Genomic DNA, 21,385 nt, shown 5'->3' on the forward strand with positions numbered 1-21,385 from the left:
GATTGACTGTTAACTACTCTCTGGACAATTAGGGTTGGCCTGTCCTGGCCAGCAACACCCATATCCTTTGAATGAGTAAAACAGTACCACTGCACCAGAAGAGCAAGAGACTGAGCTTGTATTCCCTTTAGATGAGAACATTAAGAGATAATATAATTTAAGTGTTTAAGATGATTACACAAATTGATAGATTAGGTGGAGAGAAATTACTCCTCTTGTGGGAGAGTCCAGAACAAGGTGCAAAGCATTAAAATTAGAACAATTAAAACTAGTTCGGGGTAATGTCAGCAAATACTTCTTTACAAAAATGGAAGTGGAAATCTGGAACGCTCTCCTTACAAAAATTTGTTGAGGCTGAGGATCAACTGCAAACTTCAAAACTGAGATTGATAGATTTATTTTAGGCAAGGGTATTAAAGATTATAAGAGTAAAGGCAGGTAGGTTGAGTTAAAATACTGAAATTACTCTCAATCTCTCTCTTCACTTCCATTTTCAATATCAATTGGTCAGCGTCATCTTCTTCAACCTTTAGCTGAGCTTCTGATCCCATACCTTCTCCTTAACAAAGGTCACTTAATACTTCAATGCAACATCACTCATTTCATCTCACTAGTCCACCTGCTGTTGAAATCCTGCTCCAGGCTGTTGTTACTTCTACACAAGACCATTCCAATGTTCTCCTGTCCAACTTCTCATCTGTCCCCTTCCATACACTTCAGCTCAGGTAAAACTCAGCGCTTTCTATATAACTCTCAATGGATATGATCAAATCATGACACTATTTGAAAAAAGCAGAAGCGTTCCCTTTAATCTTCCTCAATATTTTGAAGGTTCTTAAGGCTAGATGTTTGCTGTCAAGGTGGGTAGCTCACGTGAGAAATTTCCCAACTCAATAAACCAATCTTAGCTGACCAGCAAATGATTTAAGATCAGTTGTGCCAAAAGGCCTGTTTCTGTGCTGAAGATACTTTGTAACTTTGTAAACAGTTCCTACTTTGTAAAGGTGTGTACACTTTTGATCTTAATACCTGCCAGTGCCATGCATGAGCATCATAACTTTGCTAGTGACCGGAAAATGTGTGCAATTCTGGTCTCCTTTCTATCGGAAAGATGTTGTGAAACTTGAAAGGGTTGAGAAAAGATTTACAAAGTTGTTGCCAGGGTTGGAGGATTTGAGCTATAGGGAGAGGTTGAATAGGCTGAGGCGGTTTTCCCTGGAGTGTCGGAGGCTGAGGGGTGACCTTATAGTGGTTTATAAGATCATGGGAGGCATGGATAGGATAAATAGACAAAGTCTTTTCCCTGAGGTGCGCGAATCCAGAACTAGAGGGCATAGATTTATGGTGAGAGGGAAAGCCATAAAAGGGATGCAAGGTGCAGCTTTTTCATGCATAGGGTGGTACGTGTATGGAATGAGCTGCCAGAGGAAGTGGTGGAGGCTGGTACAATTGTAGCATTTAAAAGGCATCTGGATGGGTATATAAATAAGAAGGGTTGAGAGGGATACGGGCCAAGTACTGGCAAATGGGACTAGATTAGGTTAGGATATCTGGTTGGCATAGGCAAGTTGGACCGAAGGGTCTGTTTCCGTGCTGTCCACCTCTATGAGTCTATGACTGTATAATTATTCATTAGACAAATGGAGGTATGAAGAAATTCATATCTATTAAATTAAAGGAAAATCTTTTGTTGATATCCTTGTTTTTTTCCTTTTCTTTTGCATTTGAGAAAGACATGGAGAGTTGGGAAAATCTAAAATCTAGCCAGGAAAATGCTAGAAATTCATGCAGAGCAGCATGTGAAGTCAATAAACTAGCATTTGGTGGTAGAGTTTATTGAATCGTCTTTCAATATTATAACTGTAAGGTTAGAACCTGGTATATCTTTGAGTACCATTTATTGTGGTAACTAATCTTAAACTTATTTGCCAGTTTTAAATAGAAGCCTAAGCCTGAAACAGTTTTAAATAGAAGCCTAAGCCTGAAACAGTTCTTGACCTTGCCTTCTCCTCAACCAGTCTGTTATGAAACCAAATTAACGGATGTGTGGTTAAAACGACATAACAAAAAAAAATGGTAGTGACAGGCTCCATTGCCAAGAAAATCATAGTAGCAGTAAAAATCAAGAAACAGATCTCAGACTGTTTGGCCTGCAAACTAATTCAAACGTCACTTTTTCAAAAAATTGTTGCGGCTTTAAGAACAGCTAGCAGCTAGAAAACCCATAGAGCAGCTATTATGAAGAATAAAGAAAATTCTAAACAGCAAATTCTTGCAAACCACCAGAAACAATTGTATATCTGAGGAAAAGCCTTTTAAAATCTGTAGCATTTAAAAGGCATCTGGATGGGTATATAAATAAGAAGGGTTGAGAGGGATACAGGCCAAGTACTGGCAAATGGGACTAGATTAGGTTAGGATATCTGGTTGGCATAGGCGAGATTTTTTTTTAGCAGCGAGAGCATTAAAAGCCCACAAGCAGCGTGGGAGACAAAACCAGAGCAAGCACCCATGAAAAGGCAGCTAATTACCAAACACCCAAATAGGATTCAATGCCTTCCAGGAAAGAAAATAAATGGTTTCATTTCCAACTGAAAACTAGGCTGGGAAACAGAGTTGAGACTTCCAATAATGATTTAACATGTTGTACTCAACTACAAAGATAACTAAAACAAGTCAAGAAAATCCTTCAGAAACAAGCTTAATATCATGTGAATGAAGTACTTTGGAATAAAAATCTTTTATTAGATTTAAAGTTTCAGAAACCTGTCAAGTCAGTTAATGTTTTTTATTATCTCAATGTTTTCTCAATTTCTTTCAATAAAAGTCAACAAATTGGAGATAAAGAATTTTTTGTGTGAATCTGTTCATGTGGCTACCAATTTGGCACAAAAATACTCAAATGCAGAAGAAAGTTCACCATGAACAATATCATGACAGTCACCTTTGATAGTCAAAATTTCATTACATATTATTGATTAGAACTACTTTTGAGAAAGTTACTAACCATATATTTTTTAGAGCTACATCAGCCATTTTGGAAAATAAAAATCTCATTTAATTCCATATTGGTAAAGGAAAACTGAACTTTACATTGAAAATAGCATTTAGGACAGTAGAAACATTCACAGTTCAGCTTTAGTACAACAATAACAATCTTCATAACAATGCTAATTGACTAACAATACAGCAAGTCAACAAAATGAGTGTTCTATAAGGACATCAACATTCTGACAATAATCATCAGATTAGGAACATAATCAATTAGAGTTAGGAGGTTGAGGGGTGACTTTTTAGAGGCTTATAAAATCATGAGGAGCATAGATAAGGGCCATTTCAAAATAAGGGGGCATATTTTTAAGGTGAGAGGAGAAAGACACATGGGGCAATTTGTGTTACACAGAGTCCTTCATGTACGGAATGAATTGCCAGAGAAAGTGATGGATGCAGATACAATTACAACATTTAAGACATTTGGATAAATTCATGAATAGGAGAGGTTTGGATGGATGTGGACCAAATTCAGGCAGGTAAGATGACTTTAGTATGGGAACATTGTCAGCATGGATCAGATGGACTGAATGCTCTTTGACTCTGTGACTGACTCACAAACCTATCACTCCTGTGCTCACTGAGCTGCATTAGTTCCCAGTTCCTCAAAGCCTCAAATTTAAAATTCACAAGCTCAAGCACAAATTGTTCCATGGCCTAGCGCCTTTCAATCTCTGCCACCTCTCAGCCTCCAACATGTCCACAAGATGCAGTGCAGGAATTGCTGCTGGAAGTCTTCCGCTGTTATATGTCACCGATACACACTTCAAGTCTCACTGCAGTACTGGAGCGTGCAGACAAAAGCAATTTTCAAAGAGGACTTTGTTGACTTGCAAAGATCTTTGGTTTTTCACATGCTTTACTGAAATTTGATATCACTGGTGATATAGGAGAGGTTTGAGACAGATATACTTTTAAACAACAGCTCCTCTGTGTAAGCATCGGAGGGTAAACAATACAAACAGCTCTCAGTGCAACAGAAGCAGGTGACCCAGCACCAAGTCCATGTGGAGACATCGGTGTATGATGTGAGAGACATGGTGTGTGAAGACTTTATTACGGAACTCACTGACAGGGTTTCTTTGCTGTGACTGCTGTTGGACCAGGAGACACGCTGAGTGGATGAAAACTTCATTACGCGCCTGATACCTGAAATGGTTTCTTCTAAGTGTGGCTTTGCTAATGTTTCAGGAGGTCAATGTTGGGGAAAAGCCATGTCATGAATACAGCAGCCAAAGAATGTCTGCTCCATGTGAATCCTATGGTTTTCCAGGAGGATGGAGATATTATAAATGCTTTACCAACATCTTACACTTTAATGGTCACTCCCTTGTGAATGCAACAATTATTGTTTACTATTCAAAGCCCTTGTTACACACCTCACACTTGAACAGATTCTGCTATGTGTGTACCCATTGGTGCCTCAGGTGATCGGCAGATTGGGTGCAAGCTTTCTCACAAACATTGCACTTGAAAGGTTTCTCCCCTGTATGAACCCTTTGGTGTCTTAAGAGGCTTGATAATTGTGTGAAGGCTTTGTCACATATCTCACATGTGAATGGCTTCTCACCTGTGTGAATACATTGGTGTACCCGGAGGTTCATTAAACACGAGAATGATTTGTCACACATCTCACACATAAATGGCTCTCCCCTGTATGACTGCGTTGGTGGGCATGGAGATTTGATAATCGTGAGAATGATCTGTTGCATGCTGGACAGGTGAAGACTTTCTCCCGTGTGACTCTGTTGATGTGTGCGGACATTTGATGACCGCAAGAAGCATTCATCGCATTCCTCACATTTGAAGGGTTTCCCCCTTGTGTGAATTCTCTGATGCAAGATTGAGCTAAAGATATCTCACAAACCTCACACCTGAAGCGTTTCTCTCCTGTGTGGATGCTCTGATGCATCAGAAGCCGAGTAGATGTTGTAAAAGCTTTATCACAAATGTCACACTTGAAGGGTTTCTCCCCTGTGTGGACTGCCTGATGTTGTAGAAGGCTCATTAACTGTGCAAAGGCTTTGTCACACACCTCACATGGGAATGGCCTCTCCCCTGTATGAATGCATTGATGTACCTGTAGGTTCATTCGGTATGAGAATGATTTGTTGCATACTTTGCATGTGAATGGTTTCTCCCCCATGTGAATGCGTTGATGATCATGGAGGTTACATGACCAGGAAAAAGACTTGTCACAAACTTTACACATGAATGGTTTCTCCCCAGTGTGAACACGTTGGTGATTGCGAAGGATCGATGACCGGGAAAAAGATTTGTCACAAACTTCACATGAGAATGGCTTCTCCCCAGTGTGAGTACGCTGATGATTGTGAAGGGTTGATGAGTGTGCGAATGATTTGTCGCAAACCTCACACATGAATGGCTTCTGCCTATTGCTCTGGTGTGTGTCGAGATTCAATGACTGTGGTACGTTTTGGTCACACATCTTAGACTTTGAATAGTTTATCGTTCCTGTGGCTGGATAACAGACACAAAATGTGTGTCAAGACATCTTACAAGCATGTGGAATCCTCCTCACACTTGAACAGCCTCTCCCCTGTAGGAATGAGTCTGTGGTTCATGAGGCTCGATGAATGACTGAAGCTCTCACCACTTTTAGAGCCCGCTCACACTTCTTGCCAGCTTCACCCTGACTGATCACCCACAGTTGAACCTTCAGAAAGGTTCTGATGGAAGGCTCCTTACCACTGACCAGTTTCAGATCTGATAATATGTCAAAAGCTCCTCTGACTCAACCAGTTCCACCATGATGATTTCACTGCTCAACTTTGCTGTATTGAATGAGGCAGTGAAGAGACTAGATGTGTTCCCAGAGTTGTGTAGTTGTTCCTTGGATGATGATCAGGATCTGTGTTATATTTCCTCTCTGTACTCTCTGGTATAGTACAGTGCAATTCTTCTGTAAAACAGGGAAAGGAAACATGATTTCCGCCAATTCCCTCTTCTCCTTTGCTGAAGGGGCTCAGTGACAGACTGTTCCACAGTGAGTGCAAGTCTGCTCTTCCACTGTGCGGGTGGATCAGACATAAGACCTTTCTATTTTCTGTCATACACCACCCTGTGATAATGACCAGGAACAAACACTTTCTTTCCTCCACCTAGACCCCATCTTCTCAGGCATAGTGATGGCAATGAAAACTACAGTATGGAGGAGTATAAAACAGCCTTTCAATTCATTATGAGACCGTGTCATGCTGGTGACGCACAGTTCTAACCTTAGAGTTGCCATTTAAAATGAAAAATAATCAGGAAAAATGTTAATTCATTTACTATTTTGAGTTTTCACCCCTTTGTTTTCAAAACTAATTTAAAGAAAAATAAAATAAATGGGAAGTGCAAGAAGCTGAAGTGTCGCTGATTGAAGGGATTTCGATTTTTCTCAGGGATTTCGATACACTGCACTCACTCAGGTCGCACATCATAAATTTAGGGATCAGCTACAGCACTGGCAAAGCTTTCAAATCCAAACCTATGGTAAAGGTCAAGGCATTCAGGGAAAGCCTTTAAAGAAAGCGTTCAAAGATATTTCAAAAAATGTGTCTCCAGGTTTGGCAACTGATTTACTATGGAGCTAAATTAACAATCCAGGGATTGACAGTTCAAAGCTAATCATGAAGGTTACAGAGAAACAGGCCATTCAATTTGCTCCATGCTGGTGTTTATGTTTCACATGAGCCTCCTCTTAACCCTCTTCATCTCACCCTATCAGCAGATCCTCTGTTGCTTCCTCTGCTTATTTATGTTCCCTGTAAAAGCACCTCTGGTGTTCATTTCAATCACTCACGTTGTGAATGTGAATTACTGGCATACAATCAAAATAAAATCATGAAAATTTGCTGACAAATCCAAATATTATTCTCTGGGAAGGGAACATGTCACAACTGCCTGGTCTTATCCACATGTGACTCCAGTCCCACATAACATGATTGACTCTACTGACATGGCCGAGCAAACTATAAATAAACAATTACTATAAAGTCTAATAATAAAAGGAAAATCAGAGAGATCTAGATAATCCTGACACTGTGTCAGAGTTAGCTAAAGATGATTTTAACCCAGTGAAATTTGTAAATTTTCTCTAAGTTCTCAGGACACGTCCCTCGTGAGGAGAGCTACCCACATACTGGTCAGGTAGCAGTAATACACACTGAATTATATCAATCTGGGAACATCCCCGATTCCGCTGTTACTATCCCTGGGAATGTCCCATCCCATGGTGGGTGAGAAGTCTTCAATATTGACTCCATGGATTGTGAGTGCTTCAAATCAAACAAGTTCAAGGAAAACTACCACTCCCTCCCAAGTGATGAACGATTACTTTATCATCACTAAGGAAGTAGGTGAAGGACAGATCCCAAAGCTGGGTGTCCATGAGGTGCAGAGAGCTATGAGAAGCAGCAATGACGTATTCCACCACAGTTCACACTAGTGAAGCAAACGTGACCATCTCTTCAGTAATGAGACAGGACAAGTAATAGTAGGGAACGCTTTTGAGTCCAGTGATCATTATTATATTTGTTTTAAAATAGTTTTGTAAAACAATAAGTCTTCCATAAAATTAAAGTTTTTAACTGGAGTAAGGCAAATGTTAGTGGTATGAGACAAGAACTTTCAAAAGTTGATTGGAGGAGACTGCTCACAAATAAAGGGATGTCTGATACGTGGGAGGCTTTCAAATATGTGACAACAAGAGTCCAGGGTCATCATGTTCCTGTTAGAGTGAAGGTTGGTAGGCTTCGAGAACAATAGATGAATAAAAATATTGAGTCAAGAATAAAAGAGAATCGTAGATTTAGACAACTGGGTTCAAATGAATCTCTTGACAGTGAAGAGGCATTTTTATGAGGGAGGTCAACAAGGCAAAGAGAGGATATGAGATAGCATTGGTAAATCAGATTAAGGATAATCCAAAGATATTCTACAGGTACATTAAGAGCAAGAGAGCAACCAGAGAGAAAGTAGGGCCCCTTAAATATCAAATAGTTCATTTTTGTGTTGTACCACAGAGATGGAAGAGAAATTAATATTTCACCACGGTTTTTACTGGAGTTCTTAGAAATTAAAATAGTGGATAAATCTCGGGACCTGATCTAATGTATCCCAGCACGTTGTGGGAAGTGAGAAAGGAAATTGTGACACTCCTTGCAGAAACATTTGTATCATCTATAACTATGGGTGAGGTGCTGGATGATTGGAGAGTGGCTAATGTGTTACCTTTGTTTAAGAAGTGATATAAGGAGTAACCTGGGAACTATAGTCTTATGAATCTGACTTATGTGGTGGATAGGTTGTTGGAGGTGTTTCTGAGAGATAGGATTTATATGGATTTGGAGAGACAAGGAATGATTAGGGATCATCAGTATTGTTCTGTGCGAGGGAGATCGTGTCTCACCAACTTGATTACGTTTTTTTGAGAAAGTAACTAATAAGATTGATGAAGGCGGACTGATAAGACATTGTTTACTTGGATTTTAGTAAAGCCTTTGACAAGGTTCCACGTGGTAGACTAATTAGTAAAGTTAGATCACATGGGGTTCAGGGTGAGCATGCCAATTAGGTACAAAATTGGCTTAATGGCAGGAGACAGGGAGAGATGGTGGAGACCTGTCACTACGGGTGTTCCATAGGGATTGGGGCCACGTGTACTTTTGTTTGTCATTTATACAAATGATGAGAATATAGAAGAAATGGTTAGTGAGTTTGCAATGATAACAAAATTAGTTGCATAGTGGGCAGTAACAAAGATTATATAGCATTACAAAGAGTCAATGGGCTGAAGAGTGTCAGATGGAGTTCAATTTGGATAAATGTGAGAAATTGCATTTTGGTAAAACAAACAAAGGCAGGATGTATACAATTCAAAGTACAGCCTTGGATGATTTGCAGAACAGAAAGCGTGAGGAGTTTAGATGCGTAATTCTTTGAAGTTTCCATCACACATAGATAAATGGTTAACGATGTGTTTAGCATGCTTGCCTTCATCGCTCAGACCTTTGATTATAGGGGTTGGGATGACATGTTGAGGACATTGGTGAGGCCTCTTTTGGAGTATTTGTCCAGTTCTGGTCACCCTGTTATAGGAAGGAGAAGGTTCAGAAGAGATTTACCAGGATGTTGCTGAGAATGGAGCATTTGAATTATAAGGATAGGATGGGATTTTTTCCACTGAAGTGAAAGAGGTTGGGGGTCATTTATACAGATTTGTTAAATCATGAGGGTACAGAGAAGGTGAATGGTAGGTATCTTTTCCCTAGGATGGGGGACAATTTTTAAGGTGAGAGGAGAAAGATTTTAACAAAGACATGATGGGCAATTTCTTTCCACAAAGTATGGTTCGTGTGTGGAATGAATTTCCAGAGGAAGTGATGAATGCGGGTGCAGTACAACGTTCAAAAGACATTTGGATAAGTACATAAATAAGAAACGTTTGGAGGGATATGGGTCAAACACAGGCAGGTGAGGCTAGTATAGTTTGGGATTATGGCTCGCATGGACTGGTCGGACATAAGGGTCTGGTTCTGTGCTGTAAGACTCTATGACTATGATTTTACAGCCTAGCACAGTTTCTTAAGAAGCTTCACTGGATCCAAAACATTATCTCTGCTTTCTGCTGAGATGCTGCCAGACCTGCTAAGTTTTCCGAACAATTGATATTTTGTTTCTGACATTTTGTTGAGATTTGTGGACAACCAGTGAAGAGAAGCCAGCTCCATGAATACTTTCACTTTTGATCCACATCAGTCCCTAGCACATTAGAGTGAGACACAATGTTAAAGTCTCTTAAGGCAATAATGGGTGAATGATCAAACCTATGCCTTCCCTAAGGAACTGAGAGAATTCTTCTCCAGACTACTCAATCCCTCTCCACAGCTGAGAAGACTCAAGAGTATGCCTTAAATGCAAAGTTTGTAAAGTTGTTATGTTTTGAGCCATCAAAACCTTTAAAGGGTAAAGACAATATCCTCACAAGGGTGGATAGTCAGAGGTTGCATTGCTTTGCCCAGGAACAGGCAGCTTCTCTTGTTTCCATGGGGACAGGTTGGGACTTACAGAGCAAACTGCCAAGTGACCAGAACTGAAAACAAAGGGGAAAGGAGATGAAGCTAACTCGACAGACTTTCTGTCTCTGAGATTACAGGCAGAGAGACAGACAGGTCTAAGAAAGACAGTAAGGACTGCAGTCAGTGTGGTCAGCCGAAAGGAGATGGTGTTCTTTCTGTGGGCTGCCAGGAAGAATGTGGGAGAGAACATGTCTCTGGTTGAAGAGACACACACTGACAATCTAAAGACTCTAGAAGATTAATCCTGGCAAGGCCGGGGAACGAATGGATGGACAGGTCTCAGTGTTGACAGTCCGTTCAAACTCTGGAAACTCAGAAGCGGCTTTTGATGGTCAGTCAAATGTATGATTGATTAAAATGGAAACAGGTGAGCCCACTGGAAGGTGGCAGTGTCATTTAATTGCTCCCTGTGAAAACTGTCATTCCACAGGCTACATGATATAAAATATTATAGTGGTGTCGAGTGTTCAGTCATGTTATGAATTAAAAGGAGTTATCCTTTCTGTAATTTAGTGCATCAGTTGCCAACTAGTTAGTCAATGTTCCTTATCGTTTATTTTTATGAAAATCTGAAAACTGAAAATCCTTCCTGCATTATCTTTAAGTGGCTCAGTTGGGAATTAACATAATTTTTAAATTAAGTCTGTCAATAAAATATAACAATTCCTCAGTTAGAATCCCAAAAAAGACTACCATTGGGAGGTGGATGTGCAGACATTTTCCACCACTGAAACATTACGACGGTGACCAGTTTCAAAATTATACAATTGGCTGTAACGAGCTGGTTGTGAAAGGCTTTTTGTAGAACCTTTCTTCTTTCTCTTTTCTGAGGAGATTAGTGAGGTGAGGTTGTGGAATATCCAGAAGGCATTTGAAAACTGAAGCAGAATGCTTCCAATAAACACACTCATTATCCAACACACAGCTCCAGTCACACAGTTCAGCACAAAGCACCGAGTAAACAGCTCTCTCAGCTGGATCTTCTCACACAGCATAAGGGACATTTCCACCCCTGATTACCCACAGGATAGTCAGACTGCCTGAAGATTGGTGTGGATATTATGGGATACAATTTGTATAAAAGCTGCTCCTTCACTCACCATCTCCTCACTTGGTTTTCAGTCCCTATAGGAAGTGAACCAGCTCTGGAAGAGGAAGAGGAGGCAATGTGCAGAGTGGGTGGCTCTCTGATTGACGTCTCTCACAGTCAATCCAAATATTTCTGGAGCAACACGAATTTCCCGAATCTTGGGGAACTGATGAGAGAAATGGATATCAAGTTTTGCCCAATACTATAATTGATATTTGAATTTAGGATGTGCATTTGGAGTGAATGCAATATAATTTAATTTCCCAGGATAAACCAGAACTCTTTCATCAGCTACGGTGAAGCAATATTTTCCTCAGGTTCCTGAATTTCCTGACCAATGCATTTTCCTCAACTAATTTTGGAAAGCAAGGAAAGTCATGTCACTATCTTTATTGAATTGACATTTTTCTTTGTATTTTTAATATTCAACAAATTCTCACTGTCACAATTCCAACTCATAAACAATAGATAACTCATTTTATACTCCAACTGCCTTTTCCATTGACCTCAGTGCTTGGGAAGTTGGGGGTCTGGACAGAAGAAAAAAAGTAGTCTCAATTGTCTGCTCTTGGCCATTATCCAGTGTTCCTGATGGAAACAGTGGATGTGTGACATTTAAATGAGGGAAAAGATTGGATTTGTCTCTGAACCCCTCCCACACAGGGAAATTGCAAACTGGCACTCACTGGAATAGTCTCTAACTGAGGAGTCAGCTCCTTCAGCAAAAGAGAGGGAGTTTGAGGAAATCATGATTCCTTTCCCTGTTTTATGGAAGGATTGTGCCATACTACACCAGAGAAAACAGAGGGGATAGACTGCAAGTACATTTCAACCATCCCCCAAGGATCAACTACACAATTGTGTCGCTTTACACTATTGCTTAGAGAAAGTTGGGCAGTGAAACCATCACCTGGAAATCAGTGGGGTCAATTAGCTTTCATCAGATCTGAAACTGGGCAGTGGTGTGCAGCCTTCCATCAGGACCAACGTTTCTGAAGGTTCGGCTGTGGGTGATCTGTCAGAGTGAGGCTGGGATGAAGTGTGAGTGGCTCCAAGTGGTGCTGAGAGCTTCAGACATTGATCGAGCCTCATGAACCACTGACTCATTCATAGTGATAGGCAGTTCAAGTGTGAGGAAAGCTCCACAGCTTTGTACTGTCTGCTAATGCATATGGTTCATTTGTTGTTCAACGGTTTAACACAAGGACAACTTCATGGAAGAGAAACTCTTCAAGTGTGAGGTGTGCAACCGAACTTTCGCAAAGTCATCGTCACTCATGAATCATCAATGCCTTCACACTGGCGATAGCACTTTCATACGTGATATTGTAAGAACGAGTGTTCACAGTTATCAAGCCTGATAATTCACCAGCACACTCATTCACAAATCATTGTCCCTGGTGTCAACTGGAATGAACATCTTAAGGGGTTGTCTTCAATTAGTTCTGCTGATGGACTGTTCTGCTTTCATTCGCTCGGGAAACTTATTATTTAGACACAGTTCTAACAATGTGTTAGAAATAAAACCCAAGGATTCTCACAGTCTTCACAGGAAAGTTCAGCCTTATTTTTACTTAGTTTTGAACTTGTTTTTCAAATCCTCCATGTAGAAAGTTGTTAGAACCACATGAATGACTCCCCAGGCCATGAGCTTCCTGTATATCCCTCCCCCTCTTGTCCCGACCTCCGTTTATTGAAACACAGCCATGTTGCAAAGTGAATAAAGAAATTGTAGATATCTCCTCTCTATTCCCCAGACTGTCCACCAGATTCTTGTCTTACTCTGGATACACAATGGTACAAAACAAGTCTGTGGTGTAATTACACATTTCTTTCATTGAGAATGCATTCACATAGCTACATATATGGAGCTGCTGTCAAAAGTGAACTCTCAAACTGGCAATTGGCATTCGTGTGTGATAAGGGTCCACCTGAGTGCCAGAGCAGCGTGTGGGGAGTAAGTCCCAGGTAGAGATTGGCATGAGGGAGGCAGTTCTGGAACTTACCTTGGAACAGCTCAGTTTCCGTATGCAGCGGTCCAGAGGCTTGGCGTGGAGGGGAATGGTTGTTGGACTGGGGTCTGCAGGAGGCAGTTAGGTCCTGTGAGGAGGCCCTGCACTGAGCTTCTGCAATGTAATATTTATTTGAATTTTTTTTTACCTGAATTAATAAGAGCTTAACTATGTCTTATTTCTAACATTTTTAAAACTCTGTTTAAAACTCTGAACTATTTTTTCTTCCTCTTTTGTATCCAAGATTTGTACCTAGGTACTTGTTCCCAAGATGGTGCCATAAGAGGCAGAAATTGTGAAAAACGTATCAACACACTCCTGTACTTCCCAATGGAGTACACATGACAATAAAACTATGTTCTATATTCTATCTTCTAGTGGTCAGACTGCTGAACGAGACCTTTTATACCCTCAGTGACTGAACTGACCATTTCCCCTTAATGATCATGCTGACCCTCCAAAGTTCCTGATGGTTATCATGTGAAGTGAGTCACACAGACTGATTCGCACACTCCCTTCAGAATGTCAGACAACAATGGCATCATTTCTATCCAATCCCCTTTGATCTGTGTTTGTTACCAGGCAGTTGTACTTACCTTTGCCCCTGCCGAGCTTGTGGCTTTCTCTCATAATATATAAGTTTTTGTAGATCCATCAGAGTTTACCCTTTGGTTACCTGGATGGCAGCAACTGAAGGTAGTGAGGATGATTAAAGTGAATGACTAAAGTAGCACGTGAACAGCAAATATGATCAGGTTAACATAGATGACTTAAGGGGCGCATGACTGTAAAAGCTGTCAGGCCTGTTTGAGTCATGCTAACTGTGTAAGAGAGACAGAATAAATAAATACTCTGTTAAGAAAACTTCTGTTTATCATAGTATGGATTGATAACCATAAAAATATTGTATAAACAAGCTTCAGTTGCAATGCTGTATAAAAAGCCACATCTACTCACAGTAAATAAAATTTAAGCTTGAAGATATACTAAGAAGTACTTTCAAGAAAGACAACCTGGCTGGTCTCTGTCTTGCTCCTATTCTCTGGCCTTGCAAAAACCCAACAACTTGGCATAGTTGGCTGGATCACAATATGACGTCTGACATGGTCCATGCCGACCAAAATGTCCATCAACACTAACCCCATTTCCCTGCACTTGGCCCATATCCTTCTAAATCTTTCCTATCCATGTATTGTCCAAATGCCCTATAAATGTTAATACACCCACTTCAACGACTAATGCTGGCAGCTCATTCCATATGCGTACCACCCTCTGTGTAAAAACATTGTCCTCTCAGGTTCCCCTTTATTCTTTCCCCTCTAACTGATGCCCTCTAGTCCTTGATTCCTCAACCCTGGGAAAAAGACTGGGTGCATTTACCCTATCCATGCCTCTCATGATCTTATACACTTCTATAAGATACCTCCTCAGTCTCCTATGCTCTAAAGAAAAAAATCTTAATGGTCCAATCTCTCCCTATAACTCAGACCATTGAATCCAGGAAACATCCTTGTAAATTTCTTCTGCGCTCTTTCCAGTTTAATAATGTCTTTCCAATAACAAGGTGACATAAAACTCCAAGTGCAGCCTCACCAACGTCCTGTACAACTGCTACAGAGAGTCTATCAGGAATAATACACAGTTGTTAGGGCAAGGGGATGGATTAAAGTATGTCTATTTCAATGCAAGGAGTGTCAGGAACAAGAGTGATGAACTTAGACAATAGATCAGTACTTGGAACGACGATATTGTGGCCATAACAGAGACATGGATTTCACAGAGGCAGGAATAGTTGCTGGATGTTCCAGGATTTCGAACTTTTAAAAAGGACAGGGAGGGGGGTAAGAGAAGAGGGGGGAGTAGCATTATTAATTAGAGAGTGCATCATAGCTGTAGAAAAGGAGGCTGTTGAGGAGGGTCTGTTTACTGAGACAGTATGGGTGGAAGTCAGTAACAGGAAAGGCGCAGTCACTTTATTGAGTGTTTTCTATAGACCCCCCAGTGAAATGGATGAACAAATTGGACAGCAAACGCTGGAAAGGTGAAGGTGTAACAGAGTTGTTGTTATGGGTGAGTACAACTTCCCCGTTACTGATTGGAACCTCCTTAGTGCAGATGGTCTACATGGAGTTGATTTTGTCAGGTGTATCCAGGAGGAATTCCTGACTCAATATGTAAATAGGCTGCCTGGGGTGGGGATGGGGGGCATATTGGATTTGGTGCTAGGCAATGAGCAGGCCAGGTGACAGAGCTCTCGGTGGGAGAGCATTTTGGTGACAGTGACCACAACTGCCTGACCTTTACCCCCAAAGCAATGGAGAGGGATAGGAATAGACAATATGGGAAGAGGAGGGGAAATTATACTGCTATTAGACAGGAGCTGTGGAGTATAAATTGTGAACAATTGTTCTATGGGACAGGCACAACAGAAATGTGGAGGCTTTTAAGGAGCGTTTGCTGCAGTGGGATAACTTTGTCCCACTGAGACAGGCAAGGAATGGTCAGGTGAAGCAGCCTTGGACAATAAGAGCAGAGGAGCTTCTTGTCAAAAGGAAGAAGGAAGCGTACTTAAGATTGAGGAAGCAAGGATCTGGCACAGCTTTAGAGGATTACAGGGTAGCTAGATAACTCAAAAATGGACTGAGGAAAGCTAGGAGGAGGTACAAAAAAGCCTTGGTGGAAGGTTTAGGGAAAACCCAAAGGCATTCTATACACTTATGTGAGGAATAAGAGAATGATCAAGGAGAGGGTAAGGACAATTAGGGATAGTGGAGGGAACTTGGGCCTGGAGTCTGAAGAGGTAGGGTAGGCCCTAAATGAGTTTTTTGTTTCAGTGTTCACCAGAGAGAGGAACCATGTGAGAACACTGTGGATCAAGTTAATAGGATTGAACAGATTGATATTAAGGAAGTCGATGTGCTGGAAATTCTGGGAAGCATCAAGATAGATAAATCCCCAGGGCCGGACCAGATATATCCAAGGTTACTTGGGGAACCAAACAATGAGATTGCTGCACCATTGGCAATGATCTTTGCATCCTCACTCTCCACAGGAGTAGTACCAGATGATTGGAGGGAGGCAAATGTTCCTCTGTTGAAGAAAGGGAATAGGGAAATCCCCAGGAATTATAGACCAGTCAGTCTTATGTCTGTGGTAAGCAAGGTACTATAAATAATTCTGACAGATAGGATTTATGACTATTTGGAAAAACATATTTTGATTAAAGGTAGTCAGCATGGCTTTGTGAGAAGCAGGTCATGCCTCACAAGCCTTATCAGGTTCTTTGAGGATGTGACGAGACAAGTTGATGAAGGTCAAGCAGTGGATGTGGTGTATATGGATTTCATTAAGGCATTTGAAAAGGTTCCCCACGATAGCCTCATTCAGAAAGTTAGGAGGTATGGAATACAGGGAAATTTGGCTGTCTGGATACAGAATTGGCTGGCTGAAAGAAACAGTGAGTGGTAGTAGATGGAAAGTATTTTGCCTAGAAGTCGGTGACCAGTGGTGTCCTGCAGTAATCTGTTCTTGGGCCTCTGCTCTTTGTAAATTTTATAGATGACTTGGATGAAGAAGTGGAAGAGTGGGTTAGTAAGTTTGCCAATGACCCAAAGGTCAGTGCTGTTGTAGATAGTGTCGAGGGATGTTGCAGGCTACAACATGACATTGACGGGTTGCAGAGCTGGGCTGAGAAGTGGCAGATGGAGTTCATACTGGATAAATGCAAAGTGATTAATTTTGGAAGGAAAAATTTGAATGATGAATACAGGGTTAAAGACAGGACTCTTGGCAGTGTGGAGGAACAGCAGGATCTTCAAGTTGATCCCTCAAGTTGATAGGATTGTTAAGAAGGTGTATGGTTGTTTGGCTTTCATTAACGAGGGATTGAGTTTAAGAGCCGCACAGTTTTGCTGCAGCTCTATAAAAACCTGGTTAGATCATACTTGGAATATTATGTTCAGTTCTGGTTGCCTCAGGAAGGATGTAGATGCTTTAGAGAGGGTACAAAGGAGATTTACCAGGATGCTGCCTGGATTGGAGGGCTTGTCATTTGAAGAGAGGTTGAGTGAGCTTGGGCTTTTCACATTGGAGAGAAGAAGGAAGAGAGGTGACTTGACAGAGGTGTACAAGGTAATAAGAGGCATAAATAGATAGCCAGGGCAGAAATGGCTGTCACGAGGGGTCATAATTTTAAGGTGATTGGAGGAATGTATAGGGGAGATGTCTTTATGTTCTTTATGCAGAGAGTAGTGGGAGCATAGAATGCATTGCCAGCAGTGGTAGTAGAGTCAGAGACATTAGGTACATTTAAGCGACTGCTAGACAAGCACATGGGTGGCAGTAAATTGTGGGCTGTTTAGGTTAGGTTGATCTTACATTAGGTTGATTTACGTTAAATGCTTGGCACAATATCATGGGCTGAAGGGCTGTACTGTTCTGTGTTCTAACTTCCCAACTTCTGTATTCAGTGCCAAGATTGAAGGCCAGTGTGCCAAAAGCCTTCCTCACTGCCCTGTCTACCTGTGACTCCACTTTCAAATAACCCTGCACCTGAACTCCAAGATCCCTCTGTTCCACTACACAGCTTAAGGCCCTACCATTCACCATGAAACTTCAACCTTAATTTGACTTTCCAAAAAAGACCTCACATTTATCTATATTAAACTCCATTTGCCATTTCTCGGCCCACTTCCCCAGTTGATTAAGATCCTGCTGCAATTTCTAATAACCTTCCTCACTGTCCATGATTCCTCCTATTTTAGTGTCATCAGCAAACTTAATAGTTATGCCTTGTATATTCTCATCCAAATCATTGATATAGATAACAAACAGCAATGGACCCAGGACCGACCCCCGAGGCACTCCACTAGTCACAGGCCTCCAGTCCAACAAGCATCCTTCCACTATTACCCTCGGCTTCCTACCATCAAGCCAATTATGTATCCAATTTGCCAGGTCACCCTGGATTCCATGTGATCTAACCTTTCAGAGCAGCCTACCATATGGAACCTTATCAAAGGCCTTACTGAAATGTGTCCAGTTGTTGAGTGTGTGCCCATATTCTGACCCAATCCAAACGGGGAGTCCCATTATGGCCATTCCCCTTCAATGTCTCCAAAGTGGTGGAGTAGGCGCTGAAACAGAACAGTTTGCTGCCCAGAAATCAGGCGGGTTTACGGACTGAAGGTGTCCATTATACAGTCAACACCGAGCGGCTAATGCAAAAGCAATGGTCTGCAGCGTAACTTGTTTCGCCCTTCCACAATGGTACCAACCAGACTACTGCACCATCTCCTCTCCCATTTTGTTACACTGACTAACATTTTGTATGAAGGAAGACACAGAGCCCCTTTCACTCTCACCAGAACTGCAACTGAGGAAAAGGGACATTCTTGGGAGTCAGCAGATACTCCCAATATTATAATGTCTCTTTTCCCCCTCTGACCAACAGATTTGTAATACCTCTCTCCTCACACAGGGCTCCAATAGCCTTCTTACTTTTCACAAAGCCAATCATGAAGGCACTTTTCAACAAAACTGGTTCCCTGAAATTATGACCCATTTCAATTCTTTTAATGGTATCTATTTTGTTTGTGGCCACAAAACATATGCTTGCTTACTCCCATCCTGGCTCCTGTAATCTTGCTTATGTGGTTCCATTTATGTATCACCTTACTAAACTGCTTGACAATCTCCGTCCCCGCCCCCAGGCCTAACCCCGCCCCCACATCCAGCTCCAGCCCCACACCAGGTCCGAGCTCCCAGCCCTGCCGTGTTTTCACCATCCCTCCAGACCTACCCCTCTTGAAGGATGAAAGATCAGTCCTCAGCAGAGGCCTCACCTTCATTCCCCTACGCTCTCGGATTAATGAGTTCAACAAGCGGCGTGACATCGAACAATTCTTCCGCCGCCTTCGCCTCCGTGCCTACTTCTTCAACCAAGACTCTCGCCCACCCTCTGACGAACCCCTTCTCACGCCTCCAACACACCCCCATCCACCTGGACACCCCGTTCTGGCCTCCTACCTGCCCTCGATCTCTTCATAGCCAACTGCCGCCGCGATACTAACTGCCACCTGAACTCCCCCACCCCTCTCACCCACTCCAACCTCTCACCCTCGGAACGCGCAGCCCTCCACTCCCTCCGTTGCAACCCCAACCTCACTATCAAACCAGCAGACAAGGGAGGCGCGGTAGTAGTTTGGCGCACCGAACTTTACACCACTGAGGCCAAACGCCAGCTCGCAGATACCTCCTCCTACTGCTCCCTTGACCATGACCCCACCTCCCACCACCAAACCATCATCTCCCAGACCATCCAGAACCTCATCACTTCAGGGGACCTCCCATCCACCGCCTCCAACCTCATAGTCCCACAACCCCGCACCGCCCGCTTCTACCTCCTGCCCAAAATCCACAAACCTGACTGCCCCGGCCGACCCATTGTCTCAGCCTGCTCCTGCCCCACCGAACTCATCTCTGCATACTTCGACACGGTCCTGTCCCCCTTAGTCCAAGAACTCCCCACCTACGTTCGGGACACCACCCATGCCCTCCACCTCCTCCATGATTTTCACTTCCCCGGTCCCCAACGCCTTATCTTCACCATGGACATCCAGTCCCTGTACACCTCCATCCCCCATCACGAAGGACTCAAAGCCCTCCGCTTCTTCCTTTCCCACCGTACTAACCAGTACCCTTCCACTGACACCCTCCTTCGACTGACTGAACTGGTCCTCACCCTGAACAACTTCTCTTTCCAATCCTCCCATTTCCTCCAAACGAAAGGAGTAGCCATGGGCACCCGCATGGGCCCCAGCTATGCCTGCCTCTTCGTAGGATATGTGGAACAGTCCATCTTCCACAACTACACTGGCCCCACCCCCCCCACCTTTTCCTCCGCTACATCGATGACTGTATCGGCGCCGCCTCGTGCTCCCACGAGGAGGTTGAACAGTTCATCCACTTCACCAACACCTTCCACTCCGACCTCAAATTCACCTGGACAGTCTCAGATTTCTCCCTCTCCTTCCTAGACCTTTCTATTTCTAACTCGGGCAACCGAATCAACACAGACATCTACTACAAACCGACCGACTCCCACAGCTACCTGGACTATACCTCCTCCCACCCTGCCCCCTGTAAAAACGCCATCCCATTCTCCCAATTCCTTCGTCTCCGCCGCATCTGCTCCCAGGAGGACCAGTTCCAAAAACGTACAACCCAGATAGCCTCCTTCTTCAAGGACCGCAATTCCCCCCCCCCCCCCCCGACGTGGTCGACGATGCCCTCCACCGCATCTCCTCCGCTTCCCGCTCCTCCGCCCTTGAGCCCCGCCCCTCCAATCGCCTCCAATGAGGACAGAACCCCACTGGTCCTCACCTACCACCCCACCAACCTCCATGTACAGCGTATCATCTGCCGTCATTTCCACCACCTCCAAACGGACTCCACCACCAAGGATATATTTCCCTCCCCTCCCCTATCAGTGTTCCGTAAAGACCACTCCCTCCGTGACTCCCTCATCAGATCCACACCCCCCACCAACCCAACCTCCACTCCCGGCACCTTCCCCTGCAATCCCAGGAGGTGCAAGACTTGCGCCCACACCTCCCTCCTCACTTCCCTCCAAGGCCCCAAAGGAAACTTCCATATCCGCCACAAATTCACCTGCACCTCCACACACATCATCTATTGCATCTGCTGCACCCGATGTGGCCTCCTCTATATTGGGGAGACAGGCCGCCTACTTGCGGAGCGTTTCAGAGAACACCTCTGGGACACCCGGACCAACCAACCCAACCACCCTGTGGCTCAAAACTTCAACTCCCCCTCCCACTCTACCAAGGATATGCAGGTCTTTGGACTCCTCCATCGCCAGACCACAACAACACGACGGTTGGAGGAAGAGCGCCTCATCTTCCGCCTAGGAACCCTCCAACCACAAGGGATGAACTCGGATTTCACCAGTTTCCTCATTATCCCTCCCCCCACCTTGTCTCAGTCAAATCCCTCGAACTCAGCACCACCTTCCTAACCTGCAATCTTCTTCCTGACCTCTCCGCCCCCACCCTACTCTGACCTATCACCCTCACCTTGACCTCTTTCCACCTATCGCATTTCCAATGCCCCTCCCCCAAGTCCCT

General features: G+C 43.1%; 1 pseudogene across 1 annotated transcript; it reads right to left on the reverse strand.

The window, feature by feature from the left end:
- Nucleotides 1-2,724: 2,724 nt before the first annotated feature.
- On the reverse strand, nt 2,725-11,994 carry LOC122541627 (uncharacterized; annotated as a pseudogene). The gene is made up of 2 exons (XR_015752920.1): nt 11,237-11,994; nt 2,725-5,974 (listed from the first exon to the last, which is right to left on the reverse strand). The product of XR_015752920.1 is annotated as an uncharacterized LOC122541627 (transcript).
- Between the last annotated feature and the right edge of the window lie 9,391 nt (nt 11,995-21,385).

This window comes from Chiloscyllium plagiosum, unplaced genomic scaffold (genome assembly GCF_037043375.1).
Source record: "Chiloscyllium plagiosum isolate Xiang-an unplaced genomic scaffold, Cpla_swu_hap1 HiC_scaffold_35, whole genome shotgun sequence".
Lineage (NCBI taxonomy): Eukaryota > Metazoa > Chordata > Chondrichthyes > Orectolobiformes > Hemiscylliidae > Chiloscyllium > Chiloscyllium plagiosum.